At 41.1% G+C, this 12,971-nt stretch overlaps 1 pseudogene; it reads left to right on the forward strand.

The window, feature by feature from the left end:
• The first annotated feature begins 2,453 nt into the window (after nucleotides 1-2,453).
• Nucleotides 2,454-12,971, forward strand: part of LOC142427526 (nicotinamide phosphoribosyltransferase-like) — a 54,456-nt pseudogene continuing 43,938 nt past the window's right edge.

The raw sequence follows: 12,971 nt of genomic DNA on the forward strand, positions 1-12,971 counted from the left end.
CTTAGACACACCAAAATTAACCTAAAGTTTGTAAAACCTGAAGAATATAGTATTTCTACGAAAATCATGTTCAAAGGAAAAAAGTAAAGGGTGGTCTCTCAAGGATAGAAGACCTTACCTACTAACTTAGAACCAGAGAATGCAATAAGAATCTCCCTCTTTGAGAACATCACAGACACTACAAAGATTTGAACACATAAGCTAGGAAAAGCCAATGACTTCAGAATACTCACCGACAGAAACCAGGTTGCGATAGTTCTCCAACATTACATCCTGATATAGGGATTTCTGAGCAGGGTTCAGGAGCTGACATTCCTCCCAAGTGAACTTTACAGCCACATCATTGAATGGCACTGATTCCTGCAGTAAGAGGAGTCGATTTAATGGTGTATTTTCCATTTGAAGATTTTTAAAAAATATCTTAAAGAAAGCAAAACAGTAGTAAAAACTGTACATTCCATAATGCGTGGTAAACTGAGGACATGGTAGAAAGTATTTAACTTTATTTCTACATTCATAATTATGGGGATGGAAAACTAGCCCTATTTTCAGAAAGATCTCCTTTGTTCTGAGAAAGAAATATTTTCAAATACACATTTTCCAGGCCAAATAATGTGCCCCACCCCCACCCCCTACAATAGCTCTCCATTAAGGAGCAGTCTTAAAGGAGATCCCATAGTAGATGAATCATTTCTGTGATTGGCCACTTCACTGTGCCTGAAGGTTCTCTGTAGATCAGAGCAATCAGGTTCTGTAGCTAACCCACCATAAATGTAGCAAATGCCTGGGGAGGGCACAGGGTGGGTTTCAAGTCAACTAGCACTAGGTCAAGATGGTGATTCACAATCTTGCTTATTTATTATGTTACTCACTTATGACATTATTACCCATTGACTATGTATACACTAATTGCATGACGTGTACACCTTATGGAAAGATCTGAAAACTCCAGTACCTATACCCACTGGAAAATACATTCACTTTCTCAGTCCTGACATAGGATGAGGAGCCCCGTGCCCCACTGGTCTGTCTTTAATATTTGCCACAATTGCAATGTCACTCCTGAGGATCACCGTTCAAGTCTTGGGGACCTCCATGCCCCAAAACAATGCAACCACTCATAAAATTAGAATTTTGAATACCAGTGAAATTATCTGAATGAGCTAGAAATAGCTGAGATTTATATTCACACAAATTAGATTTATATTCACACACACTTGTTTATATTGACAAAACAAGTTTACAATACATTGTGAAATGGAATTGGGAGGTCTAGCACTATCATCATTATAAAAGGCTCTGTATCTCCAGTGGCAATGATTATCAGGAGCAGTTCAGATGGGGGCGGTCAAACACACCTCAGTTCACCAACATTTTTTGTCAACTCTTACCAAAGTCATTCCTCCCACACCACTCTTTGTCTCACTTCTGGGTTTGAAAATCTGTTGCTATGGCCACACAAAACTCAATAGATCAAAGTGGTCTATTAATGAAACAGGTACATCTTGGGGTCAGAAACAAGAAGCTATAGCTCAGAACCAAGATCAGAAAGTTCATAGGCAATATCTCCCTGAATGCAGAATAACTTTCTAAGTTCTTAAGTTCTTAAGAGGAGCACAAGCTCCTCTTGACAACCTTAGGACAAATTCTTCTCAGTCACCTTCACACAGTTTCGTCTTAACTTTAATTGCAAGGTCCTCTTGGACCTGCCATCTTTCACCACATACTCTCCCTTGCAGTTCTCTTCCACTGGCTTGACCTCTGGAGCCCTGGGCAGGGAAGGTGCTAGGTTGGGCAAAAGGTGCTAGGTTGGGCAAAGAAGCCATTATATCAAGAGAGAAAGAGAACTGTGTGCAGGCATGGTTTGAGAAGAGACAGAGACATTGGCCTGTCATCTGATCTGTTGATTTGGTTTTGTTAGCCCCTGCAGCCACGGAGTTCAGAATGAACCCTTGGATTAGAGATTTGCCAGCTTCCGGAAATTCTTGAGCCATTTCCTTGAATGGCAACTCCAGGCCACCTGTGTGACCTGACTTGAGAGCTCCCTCGACTCTATGAGCCAACAGTCTGCTGCATGACATTCCCATTTGGGTTCCTCAGCCACGTCAACCTATTATTTGACCAGATTCAACAACTTCACCTTGTGAGGCAGTGGACTGTGGTCTGACCTGATGATCTGGTTCATCATCCATGGCACACACATGAATGAGGAGAACCCTACAGACTGATACCTGACCACCATATAGATTTGGGACTCACCAGCTTCCACATCTTGAAGAGGTATTTGTTTTCTGGATGGCTATTTAGTTTTGTGAGATGCTGCAGAGCAAATCATGCAGCATCTTGAACCTCTACCTCATAGGGACTGGTCTACTGCTGCTGCTGCAAAAGGAACTGTACTGTCCACTGGTTAAGAGTTGTGTAATGGAGACAATGGCCAGGGTAGATCGGACATGGTGACGGAGCCAATGGTGACGGGTCCAGAAAGGATTTTCAGCCAAGATAGTGGAGCAGGCAGCCAAGATCAAGAGGAGGATATCCCTAAGGAGTTAAGAGGAGTCTATACAGATGGAAGTAAGAAATTAGCCTAACTTCAGGATGTAAAATGTCTGAGAGGGACAGAGGGAACAGACCTTCCCTTCCCTGAAGAAGATCAAATTTGCTACATGGTTCTGTAATATGAATCCCAATGTGTAGCCTATTGATTCTGACGCCAAATTATATTCTGGTACTGAATAAAACATGTACCTGTGACTCTGGGCTGCAATTAGTCCATGGCAACTGCAAAAAATTAATGAGCTGAGTAGAAGAGGGCTGTGGCAAAGATACTGGTGTCAGAACTGGAAAACCATTGGAGGGTACAGGTATGTTTAAGCTCTCCCGTATAGGAATCAGAGCTGGTGCTGATGGTTGATCCTCTCACCTGCAGGTAGAGTTAGAGGAGGTGAGAAGGTGTCAACCAATTTTAAACCAGTATCGCTACAAGGCCCGTTTTAGATGAATTAATGAGAATGCTGCTGTTTAGGAAATGTGTAAATACCACCTTCAGAGAGAAGCGTTAAAGACAATTATTCGGACAAAAATCCGACGGAATAGCGAATTCTCCTAAAGATGTGGTTTTATTTCTCCTTAAAAAATACGTATAGCGTATCAATTGAAAGATTCTCATGAGCTGGCCATAGAAAGATACATTATGAGTTGGAAGATAATGCCATCCAAAGAATCCTCATTGATGTAATAATCCTATGGTCAATATATTCTCAATCTTCTCCAGTCAAATGTCAAAGTTAGAGTCAAAGCTTATCTCTAATTTCAAATTTCGACTTTTCCACTGAGCTGAATCAGTATTATACAGGCGTCTACAATCCCAGTAGGAAATACAGAAAAGGATAAAACACTTCAGAATCACCTGGGCCTTGGTCATTTTCTTTGGTCCTAACGACAATGCCGGCAAATGGGATGCTCTATGTTTGTCCCATCTGGATCAGCTTCAATTATGTTCACAAATTACAATCTCTCATGAGGATCTCCCGAAAATAATAATATCCCAATCAGGCTCTTCTTCCTTCTTTCTCTATGCTCCTGGTGATGCCCAATCTGCAGGCTGATGAGAGAATACAATGTGAGTAACACATAACGTGTAGGTCCAGATGATGTTATTTTGTCCCTCTTCTTACACCAGTCCCCAATAATGTTAATGATGCCCTTATTGAGTGATGGAAAGCATGCTTATAACATGAGCCAGGGGTCTTTAAACTTTTGATACAGTTCACTGTCCCTCAGACCGTTGGAAGACTGGACTACAGTTTTAAAAAAAAACTTTGAACAAATTCCTATGCACACTGGGAGAGTCAGCTGCTAAGCAGGATAGGCAGCAGCGGCAAAAACACCTGGTGGGCCTTATAAATGTCCTTGGCAGGCCGCATATGGCCCACGGGCTGTAGTACGAGGACCCCTGAATGAGCAATAAATGTAAAACTCATAATTTTCAAACATGTGAATATAAGATGACTTTATAACAAATAGAGATTGGGCAATCAAATATAAATGTCAAAAAGGAAGAAACCAAAAAGTTGGATCCCTACCTCACCCCATACAGAACTACCAATTCCTTACTGTGTGACTCTCCAGGAGACTAACAACTCAATGAACTTTGAAGATGACTATGTTAAGCATCTGGAAACATTTAAAATGGGCTATATAAACAGCTATTATAAATAAAAAATTATTTTATAGAAGAACTAGAAATTGTATAATTACTTAGAAACACTTTAAAACTCACCATCCTGTAGAGTTAGACGTATAATCTGCAGCTAGGACCCAGGAGAACTGCTGTACAGAGCTTCCGAGACTCTAAAGTCAGGACAGGAAGCTAATGGGTGTGTACCTCTGACCTTGAGGTCCAACTGTTAACAAATGTCAAATCCAAGGCTCCATAATAAACACATGGCATCTGTTAGACTGAAATTTATGTATATATTTTGAAATAAAGAAGTATTCTTCCCTCAATAGTAAGTGCACTTTGAATCCCAATAGAGATCAACTTTTTAATGTAGCATTATTTGTAGTTCCTAATGCAGTGAGATCAGCGGTTCTGAACCTGTGGGTACAGACCGCTTTGGGGGTTGAACGACCGTTTCACAGGGGTCACCTGATTCATAACAGTGGCACAATTATTGTTATGAAGTAGCAACAAAAACAATTTTATTGTGGGGTCACAACATGAGGAACTACATTAAAGGGGCACGGCATTAGGAAGGCTGAAAATCACTGAGTTAGACATTGGTCTATACAAGTATACAGTCTTTCTAGCTATGTCCCCTTAACTCCCTCCAAATCATTTACCTGGGTTTGTCTCCTGCCAATGCTAATGAGGCAAAGGAGCCTTGGTGGCAAAGTGGTGACTGTCGGGCTGCCAACTGCAAGGTCAGCAGTTGGAAACCACCAATTTCTCCTCGAAAGCAGGATGGGGCTTCCTTCTACCATGAGTGACATGGCTTTCTACTCCGCTGCAGAGTTACAATCTTGGAAACTCACAGGGGCTATTCGACCCTGTCCTATAGGGTCGCTAAGAGTCTGTGTTAACTTGATGGCAGTGAGTTTGTTTTTGTTTTTTTGCTTCAAGAGAAGTGGGCAGTTTACCCAACAATATATTGGTACCTTTGTACCTTGTGGTTATGTAAATAAACTGTCTGAAACCAAACCTGAGAATTAGTCACATTGGAAATCATGTTAGGACTAATTGAGTCCTTTCAGAGACAGAAACTGGGATCTCACTACCATCAAAAAAGAAGAGGCAGAAGTAGAGGCCTTTGGATCCTATATTCTTGCACTAAAACTTTTCAATCCAGAAGACAGGGAGCTGTGACACAAGAGAGGAAGTGATGGGGAGAAGCAGCAACAGAGACATGGTGGCAGCAGAACCAAGAGACTGAGACAGACCAGTGGGATTCCCAGGCCACAGAACAATAGAGCTGAGTGCATTTGGGCAGGAGGCTAGGAGGTGAACTGGGGGTACATCTGAATACTTATCTGGGTCACTAGATTTGACAACCCACATAGAGTTGAGTGTGTTTGGTGTGAGGCTAAGGTGCAGAGAGAGCATTTATCCGCAGAACTAAAAGACCTTTGTAACATATGCCCATTCAGGACAGAAGCCAGGAGGGTTGCAGGGCCTGACCTCACCTGCAGGGTGGCTGTCAAGATGCTGTCCCAAAGAACTGGACCTTGAGTCACTGATGATCCTAAATTGTGCTTTAGGGTAGAAAAGTAATCCCACTGTCAAATATAATTTAAGGAGAACATTTACTAAACTTTAAGAGACAACAAAAGAAACACACACATACATCATATGGATAAGGGAGGCCATTAGTAGTTCAAATGCACAGTCGAGACCTTGCATAAGCAGGGCACAGAACAAAAGGCCATGTCACAGACCATGATTGGTGACAGATCAATACATCACAGCTACAGGTGGGACTGTATCAGCAGGAATGGGACCATAATTGGGACATGCACATTTTGGATAGAAGGATTTACATGAATCGTCCAGGCCCTTCAAACTGAGGCAATCAAGGCCAGACTCATGACAACGGCCCCTGTGCTGCCCTCAGTAAGGTGAGCTCCATCAAGGACACATCTAGGCAGGCCCTTGGAGGGTGCTGGATGGAGAGGAGTGCAGGCAATCTATTTTCTAAGGCATTCTCCCCAAGGGGAAGATGATCTACATTCTTGGTTAATGATCAGAAAGAATTCAAGGAGGCTTAATCAAAGTGGGGATGCAGCAAATGGACAGAGTTGTCACTGTCATCAGCAACGAAAACCTTAAACACAATTCAGTGCCAGCGAGTGGAATCTGGTTACAGCGACCCTTTAAAAGGAGGTGGAATGGCCCCTTGTGGATTTCTGAGACTGTAACTCTTTACAATATTGGAAACTCTGCCTTTCTACCCAGGGTGACTTGTAATTCTGAACCGCTAACCTTCGAGTTAGCAGTCCAAACTGTAACCATTATGGCACCAGCCTTTTTCAAATTGGAATGCTCATAATTTAAGTTCTAATTATAAATGGTTATGTAACCAGTGAATTCTATCATTCATGGAGATGCGCAAATTGCTCGGACCCTGACCATTGGGGCAGCTTGGGTCCTTGTACACTGGTGCTTTCCTGGGTTCAGACTCCAGGAAGCCCAGATCCATCCTCCTTCTCCTCTAGTTCCTCTGCCCAGCGCTGCCCCCAGGAACCCCAGGGATGCTCACCCTTCTTGGTGTCAGGTGAATGGATTTGGTTCACAACCCAGTAAGAAGTTGAAATCCTTCCTTGTCATGCTTCAAAGTGCAAAACAGTAGTAACAGATTTCTAGCTCCATTTCTCTGTGGCAAATCTTTGATCTGAAAAAGAAGAGGAGGCAATGGTGCAAAAGGCATATCAGGCCTGTACTTCTTGTGCTAAATAGTGACCACCCCCACCACCTAGGATCAAAATCATGCTCCAAGCTGAGGGTGTTTGCATTAAACAAAAGACCACTCTACCTTTAGAGAGCAATTTTACTAATTTCTCAAATATCATTATCAAGTTTGGATTCACATCCTATATATACAATATTTATTTTTAGAATAAAGTGGAAGTATTAAAGGCCTAAAGATTCTAAAGCTCCATTGAAGGTAAACATCTTCCTTTCACCAGCAATCTAACTGAAGAAAGGAATATTTTAGGAAGAATGTTCTTTACCAGCCCATACTGTACCTCAGACTGTAACCCTTGACATACTGGCTAAAGCGATCAAGCTGAATCATGCTCATACATGCCACTCCATCCCAGGCTGAGCTTGTCATCAAGTATAACCTGCCCCAATCCCCTTGCATCCTGGGTATTCTTTACAATATCTATTCTGTGTGAAGAAATGGCTAAGGTTGGGTAGCCCATTTATGCACAATAGTGTGGTAAGTAGAGAAAGTTTTTGTACAGGTGGACAACAAGAGACAGAGGGACACCAATAGGACATCCTAGAGGTGCCTTGGCCAACACAGAGATATCCTAAACAAGAAAACCTGACAGGGGAATGCTTATTTGCCACTCTCTTTAAGTTCTTGGGTTTACGCATGTCCAATTTTAAAGCCTTTGGGAAAGCCTGCAGCCTACAGGCAAGGAATGGCAAGGGGTAGGTAAAGGGCAGAAGCTTAAAAGTACAAGAGGGATCCAGAAAAGAGATGACTTATCAACAATTTTGTCAGCTTGGCCTAGATTCTGGATTCTGAACTTTCTAGGTAATGCTGACTGAAGGCAAACAACACACACTGTAGGAATGAGCTTATTGGCTTGGGTTCAAGGATGTCCCATCCATAGTCTCAGGTGTGAGTGACTACTTGTCTGTCAAGAGTAGTCATTAAAACATTTCACTCTACACTGAAGTGTCAGCTAACAAGACCAGAGGATCCAGCCAGAGCAAGTGATCTATGAGAGTTGAGTGGGTTTCAGAATGCTCAAAAGTCTATAATCAAATGAATCAAAATTAAATTCCATGAGAAACTTCAAGGCTAAGTATAAGGCAGATAGAAGTTTAAGATTCTGGCAGCTAGATACCAGAGTATTCACACAATATGAATAAACACTTTATGTTTTTTGTCTAAGTTCACATTATTGGGTGAAACATAACAATGATTGTGAGAGTATACTTACTGACATTTTCTATGAGACCTGTAGTAACCTGTTAACAAGGTCAGATGATACTTTAAGAAAACCGTAGATCAATATTGATAATGGATCTACATGAAAAAGTTCTTGAAAATATTGGGAATTTAGTCATAAAACACGAACATAATTATATACAATGATTAATTGGAATCTATCCTACAGTTGATTTGATATAAGAAAATAAGTACTGTAATATACCAATTAATGTAAAAAATGAATAAATAATCTAAATAGACACATAAAACATACTAAACAAAGTCAAAGGCTTTTAATGCTAAGAAAATAAACCTCTACAAATCTAATATAAAACAGATATAGCTCAATATGTTAATATACTAATACACATTCCTAAAAGGAAACAGTCAAAATGTCATATTTTTTAAAAAAATCACTCTACGTCAGAAAATGGACAAACATGTATGTCCACTGTTACCAGTGATATTAAAAATTGACTGTATGTTCTAACTAGAGCAATCAGGTTAACATTTTTTTTTAAGGAAGAGGCTTCCAAAAAGAAATAAAAATTCCTCTAATCATAATTTAATTATCATATCCATAAAATATTCACAATATGGCATAAATAGCTAATAAATATTAAAACGTAGTAGACTACATTTCAACACGCTGAAATAACTCTTGGTACTTATTCACTATTAATTGCTAATCAGGAGGGGAAGGGGAAAGTGGGGGGAGAAATAGGGAACCTATCACAATGATCTATCTATAACCCCCTCCCAGGGGAATGGACAACAGAAAAGTGGGTGAAGGAAGACCTCGGTCAGTGTAAGACATGAAAAAATAGTAATTCATAAATTATCAAGGGTTCATGAGGGAGGGAATAAAAATGAGAAGCTGATACGAAGGGCTCAAGTAGGAAGAAATGTTTTGAGACCGATGATGCCAACAAATATACAAATGTGCTTGACACAATGGATGGATGTGTGTGTTGTGATGAGTTGTACAAGCCCCCAATAAATGATTTAAGAAAAAAAGGAAAAAGAAAATACAGCATGATAAAAATTATAGCATTTATCCTACAGAAAAGTAAAAAATTATTCAGATTAGAACCTTGAAATGGGGAATTTGTTTCCACCCATTTTGTGGTGAAAGTCATGGATTTAGAGTCCTGTAGTTTTCTGTAGTGTTGAAGGTCCTTATATACTGATGAATTAAAATAAGGAATTTCTGGACACATATAATATTAGAGTGATTATATAGTTACATATATAGACATACATATATGTATATGATATACAGACATATATATATATTAAGCTTGACAGCAGAAAGGATTGATGTTCACCCAAAAACTGAAGTTTGGGGACTTGAACACACTGAGCCATGGATGTTCCAGCTAGCATTGGACCCATGAGCTTCAGTTGGACTGGGCTGTTATATTGTCCTGATAATAAGCCCTTTCTTATGCATGTGTAAGTGTCTATAGTTTTATTTTTCTAGACAACCCAGCCTAAGGCAGGTTCCCATCACATTAGTGTCATATGAGGGCAAAAAAGGTGTATCTGACATGCTGCTCTTGGAGAAAGGCACAGCACAAGGAGTGTGAAAAGATAATCACCAATTCCCTGATACCAATCCAATCCTATGTTCCTCTAAGTCTGTGGATTTTAGGTGGGTGAAAATCTATTTATAAGAAAAGTATCTGAGGGGCCACCCCTAATCCTAACTACAAGGTCAGCTACCCCTCCCCGCATAAGAATTTACTTCAAAGGACAACAATGAGGCTACAGATCAAGGAGAGGGATATGACTGATCAGAGCATGTGGGAGAAAATGAAGAGGGAGGAAGAGAGAGTGAAACACATCCTGGCCAACCAAGCGTTAAGGACAATATCCCCACTCAAAGCAGCCAATGCAAAGAGAGGACCTATGGCTGGCCGCACTATGAAACATGACATCCCTCACTTACCCATAGTCCTACAGCAGACGACGCTGGAGACACTGTGTGAGAATTGCATCCAATCTGACCCCACCACACCGAGGCAAAACACTAAGGGTGTGCAACAGAACAAGGGGAGCAGAGTGAGGAAGTCCCAAGGGAGTACCAAAAACAGACTTTTGGGCCAGCGTGTGGCAGCCCATCAGACTCCACAGGAAAACACTCCTAAAGGTCAATAAACAGACCTTGAACTTTTTACAGGCTTTTCTTTTTTTGTTTTCTTTTGTTGCTTTGTTTTGCTTTTTGTGTGCCTGTGCATATTATCTCTGCAGGTCTATCTAGATAAGATAGGCTGGATAAATGATGCGGAGAAGAAAACAATGGGACCCATGGTTGGAGGGGGAGGGGGAAGGGGAAAAAGGTGGGGTGAAGGAAGTGGTGTTATCAGTGGGTGTTAACCAACCCAGGGACAAGGGAACAATAAGTGATCCAAAATTATGGGAAACATTTCTCCCAAGTCATCTCCACAAATATATGTTAGACTTAGGATACTGCTATCATTTAATGGTAAATGATTGTCAAGTCACCTCCCTGAAGGCAATCAGTTGCCAGACTACTGTCTGGTCCCACCACAAATAGGGCCCACTCCCTGCTGTTAAGGACAATGGGCTACTTCTCCCTAAAGGCTTCAGTTTGGTCTCTGCAGGGTGGGTTTATACCCTACTGATAATGGTTTCTATAGTGAGCCAGAGAACAGGTCAAATCTGCTCAGTAACAGCCAAAGTTAGGCCACTCTCATACATTTCGGGTCTGCCCATCTTGTCAAATGTATATCCTTATTCCCTCCTCTTCCAATAGCATTTGAACCCGTAGATCACCCCCCTGCCATTACTGCATTACCCATAACACAACCCTTTCCTGTGATGTATGTCTTCACCTGTAATTAGGGGGATTGCCCATCCCCAGAGAATATAAAAAACTTGGTTAGCAATAAATCTCTCTCTCTGCATGCGGACCACCAAGTGAGGCTGAGATAAGCATGCTACCATGAAATGTGTCTGACTCTATTATTTCAATCTCTCTTCTTTCTCTCATGCTATGACTTTACTATAATCTTTACTTATCATTACTGTAAATTGCACCTACCGGATCCGTGTTGATGTGTTAGGGGCTGGCCTTTCCTCTGACACAAAATCAGTGGCAAGGAGGGTGTAGATGCCTGGTAGGGATTGATGAAGGGCAATGTAACTGAGAGGAATTACTGAAACCCAAATGAAGACTGAGCATGATAGTGGGACAAGAGGAAAGTGAAAGGAAATAGAGGAAGGAGCTAGGAGGCAAATGGCATTTATAGAGGTCTAAATACAGGCATGCACATATGCAAATATATTTACATGTGATGATGGGGAAATAGATCTATGTGCATATATGTATAGGTTTAGTATTAAGGTAAGCAGATGGACATTGGGTCTCCACTCAAGTGCTTCCTGAATGCAAGAACACTTTGTTCTATTAAACTCTCATTCCATGATGCTCACCTTCCCAACCCGATCACTGAAAACAAATGGGTGAATAAGCAAATGTGGTGAAGAAAGTTGATGGTGCTCAGCTATCAAAAGATATAGCATCTGAGGTCTTAAAGGCTTGAAGGTAAACAAGCAGACATCTAGCTGAGAAGCAACAAAGCCCACATGGAAGAAGCACAGCAACCTGTGTGATCACCAGGTGTCGAAGGGATCAGGTATCAGACATCAAAGAATAAAAATCCTATTATTGTGAATGAAAGGGAGTGCAGATTGGAGACCCAAAGCCCATCTGTAAGAATCTGGACATCCCTTTACAGAAGGGTGACAAGGAGAAGACGAGTCAGTCAGGGTACAGTGTAGCAAGAATGAAAAATATTACTTTCTTCTAGCTCCTAAATGCTGCCCCCAGCCACTATCATGATTCCAATTCTACCTTACAAATTCAGCTAGACTAGAGGATGGACACTGGTACAGATAGGAACTGGAAACAAGGAATCTAGGACAGAAGGTCCCTTCAGGACCAGTGGTGAGAATGGTGATACCAGGAGGGTGGAGGGAAAGGTGGTACAGAAAGGGGGAACCGATGTCAAGGATCTACATATAACCTCCTCCCTGGGGGGACGGACAACATTAAAATGGGTGAAGGGAGACGTCGGACAGTTGTAAGATATGACAAAATAATAATAATTTATAAATTATCAAGGGTTCATGAGGGAGGGGGAGCAGGGAGGGAGGGAAAAAATGAGGCACTGACACCAAGGGCTCAAGTAGAAAGCAAATGTTTTGAGAATGATGAGGCAATATATGTACAAATGTGTTTGACACACAATGGATGTATGGATGGATTGTGGTAAGATTTATTCAAGCCCCCAATAAAATGATTCTAAATAAATAATGAAAGTCATCACGTTAACCTTGTAAAATACACAGAGTTCTTACAAGGCACAATGAACACATACTCTCTCTGCACCAAAGGTCAACACTCGCATTATTACGCGTAAGGAAACTTAGCAGACTCATAGTCACACTTGACATAAGAAGTTATTATAACGCTATGCTTTAGATTCATGGGGGAAATTCCTACACTTGTTTATATAACAAAGTATTCCCATTACTCAGGCCACATACTGCAGTAGCATCAGTGAGTATCACACACACACACACACACACAGATAGACACACACACACACAATTTTCTTTTCTAATGAAAATATTCATACCTACTGAGATCAGGTTTCTAAAAGTTTCCATCCCCACATGTCTCTATAGTTTCCTCTAAGAAAGGTCTAGCAATGCCCATACTTCCTAAGAGAAATCCACAGCCACCTCTTCAACAGCCACAGTGTCCTAAAATAT

This window comes from Tenrec ecaudatus, chromosome 15 (assembly GCF_050624435.1).
Source record: "Tenrec ecaudatus isolate mTenEca1 chromosome 15, mTenEca1.hap1, whole genome shotgun sequence".
Classification (NCBI taxonomy): Eukaryota; Metazoa; Chordata; class Mammalia; order Afrosoricida; family Tenrecidae; genus Tenrec; species Tenrec ecaudatus.